The sequence below is a fragment of the Mesoplodon bidens genome, assembly GCF_964165515.1.
Source record: "Mesoplodon bidens genome assembly, contig: HAP1_SCAFFOLD_1461, whole genome shotgun sequence".
NCBI lineage: Eukaryota > Metazoa > Chordata > Mammalia > Artiodactyla > Ziphiidae > Mesoplodon > Mesoplodon bidens.
Window position 1 is genome coordinate 1 of NW_027672688.1, and position 3,283 is coordinate 3,283.

General features: G+C 44.2%; 1 pseudogene across 1 annotated transcript; it reads left to right on the forward strand.

The window, feature by feature from the left end:
- The first annotated feature begins 2,233 nt into the window (after nucleotides 1–2,233).
- Nucleotides 2,234–2,932, forward strand: LOC308609835 (pre-B-cell leukemia transcription factor 2-like; annotated as a pseudogene). Its single transcript has one exon. The product of its transcript is annotated as a pre-B-cell leukemia transcription factor 2-like (transcript).
- The last annotated feature ends 351 nt before the right edge of the window (nucleotides 2,933–3,283 follow it).

A 3,283-nucleotide genomic window follows, 5' to 3' on the forward strand; every position in this document is an offset into this window, starting at 1 on the left:
ACATTTTTTAAGTAAAATATATGCTGATCAAACCATATATTATCCACGTGAAAGACATTGAAAAGAAAATAAGAATTTCCTTTGAACTTTAGTTTTTGTTTTTCTGATGAATTTTTCCCAGTGTCCCTCAATACAATTGAGGTAGAGCGAAAAATTTAGTCCCCTGCAACACTGAGTAGGTCTGATCTTGCAAATTTATGTAAATTTTATTTTATAGTAATAATAATGCTTTCAATAATGATTACGATAATTACAGATATTATTAAATAACAACAGTTCAAAGTGGTATACAAATCCATTTCTATATATTACAAGCTCACAACTTTAAGATGTACATACTCTTATTATACCCATTTTAGAAATAAGCAAACTAGTGAGGTTAGATGTTAAGAAATTTTTCCAGCTTTTCTGTGTAATAAATAAAAATTTAAAATAATAGGTAATAAAATTTAAATTTTTAATTTTAAATATCATTTTATAAACTTCAAAAAATGTATACTAAAAAGCAAAACAATAAACCCTCTTTAAACTAAAGTTAGAGCCACATGCACAGGGAATGTGAAAGTTCCTGGTAGAGGCAGCTAACCCAGACTGAAGAAATAAGAAGTTCCCTAGAGGGAATGGCATCTGAACTTAACCTTAAAGAGTAAGTAGTATTCATCTGGACAGCAGAATAGACCATTCTGGTTTAAGAATGTAAATTAAGGGAGTGGTGAGAGATCTTGCTGGAGGGGTAGGCAAGAGTTAAATAGCTGAGGAACTTACTTGTCACATTATATGTATTAGGTTTTTTTTTCTAGTTAATGGGCGTAGTGCCCAAACATGGTAGTTTGTCTTGGACATCGTAGTCTATGCCTATTGTTCCAGAACAATTAGTAACTGTGCCCCTTTCACTCACAAAATGTTCTAATTTCCTGTAGAAACAGAAGAATGGTGTGGTCCCTCTACCAGTCGTCAATATTCTTTACAAAGAGGAAAGACATTTTTGATTTATGATTTAGAGAGATGATTTGCAAGGCCCTGGAGAGAGTGAGATTGATCAAGAAAGTTTTAGGGTTGACTGCAGAGATTCATGGGAGAAATTTTGAGATACTGAATTGTAATAGGAATAAGATGAAAGGTACAGATTGTAGGTACCTAACCACATTTGTTGACTGGCTAGATGTAAAGAATGAAGGAGAGGAAAGAGGCAGCCCTGTCTCCTAGATGTTTTATGTAGGTGACTAGGTGGTTGTTAGAGCTGAAATTGAGGTAGAGAACATCTTCCCTGTCATCTGTTTTGGGTTTATTATTGGTGATGGGTTTGGAGTGTGTGATAAAACCCATCTTAAAGAATATATACTTTGTATGAATAAAATGAGACTTCTTGGATTTTATATAGAAATTAATGCTAAAAATAAAATAGAACAATTATAAGAAATGAGGTGGATTTGATAGGGTACAAAGAAAGCACCTTTATTCTTCTTTCCCACTATATTCTCTGACCTGAAATTTCGGGTTGGTCCTCAAAGCTTTCCCAGTAATTTCCAAGGTTTCAACAAACGTCCTCATTAAAAATGCCCAGTCTGGGCTTCCCTGGTGGCGCAGTGGTTGAGAGTCCGCCTGCCGATTCAGGGGACATGGGTTCGTGCCCCGGTCCGGGAAGATCCCACATGCCGCGGAGCAGCTGGGCCTGTGAGCCATGGCCGCTGAGCCTGTGCGTCTGGAGCCTGTGCTCCGCAATGGGAGAGGCCACAACAGTGAGAGGCCCGCGTACCGCAAAAAAAAAATAAATAAATAAATAAAAAATGTCCAGTCCACACACAGCCGCGCTTGGGCGTCCTCTCTCTCTCTGACTCCATTTTCTCCACCACCGGGGGCCGGGGTCTCCTGGGGGGGACCCAGGTGGTACCCCAGATCTCCCTTCAGGGCCAGGGTGAACCCCGGGGAGAGCCGGGAGTGGGGGAGATGGGCAGGGATTGGGATGGAGGGAGCAGCACACCCAGCAAGTTTGGGAGGGAAGTAACCACGCGGGGTCTGGGGGGGGCCTTGGATTGGTGGGTGGGGAGCCTGGGGGCCCTGGCTAACCTCTGGGCAGCAGAGACCCTGGTGGGGGTAGCAGGGTGTGTGGAAGTCGCGGGAGGCCGAGGGAAGCAAGACATTGGGGACATTCTGCAGCAGGTAGGGACGATCACCGACCAGAGCCTGGACGAGCGAGGCCCAGGCCAAGAAACACGCCCTAAACTGACACCAAATGAAGCCTGCTCTCTTTAGCATCCTTCGTGAAATTGAGGAGAAAACCGCCTTCAGCATTCGAAGCTCCCAAGAGGAAGAGCCTGTGGACCTACAGCTGATGCACTTGGACAACATGCTTCTGGCAGAGGGTGTGGTCGGCCCCGAGAAAGGGGATGGCTCGGGCAGCAGCTGCCACCACTGCAGCCTCCGGGGGAGGTGTGTCCCCTAACAACCCCATCGAACACTTGGACTATCTCAGCAAACTTGCCCAGGGCCGCCACATTTACCACTCGTAGCTGGAGAAGTATGAGAAGGCACGAAGCAAGTTCACAGCCCACGTCATGAAACTGCTGAGGGAGCAAAGCCGCACGCAGTTTGTAGCACCCAAGGAGACGGAGCGCATGGTGAGTGTCATCCACCGGAAGTTCAGCGCCATCCAGAGGCAACTCAAGCAGAGCCCCTGCGAGGTGGCCATGATCCTGCATTCCGGTTCCTGGATGCCAGACAAAAACGCCGTAACTTCAGCAAACAGGCCACTGAGGTCCCGAATGAGTATTTCTACTCCCACCTGAGTAACCCATATCCTACTGACGAGGCTAAGGAGGAGCTCGCCAAGAAGTGCGGGATCACTGCCTCTCAGGTCCCCAACTGGTTTGGCAACAAGCAGATGCGCTATAAGAAAAATACTGGAAAGTTCCAAGAGGAGGCAAACATCTAGGCCATCAAGACTGCTGGTGAAGCCATCTGGTCCTGGGCTTTTGTTTGTTGGAAGATTTTTAATCAGAGTTTCAATTTCATTACTTGTGATTGGTCTGTTCACATTTTCTATTTCTTCCTGGTTCAGTCTTGGAAGGTTATACCTTTCTAAGAATTTGTCCATTTCTTCGAGGTTGTCCATTTTATTGGCATAGAGTTGCTTGTAGTAGTCTCTTAGGATGCTTTGTATTTCTGTGGTGTCTATTGTAACTTCTCCTTTATCGCTTCTAATTTTATTGATTTGAGTCCTCTCCGTCTTTTTCTTGATGAGTCTGGCTAATGGTTTATCAATTTTGTTTATCTTCTCAAAGAA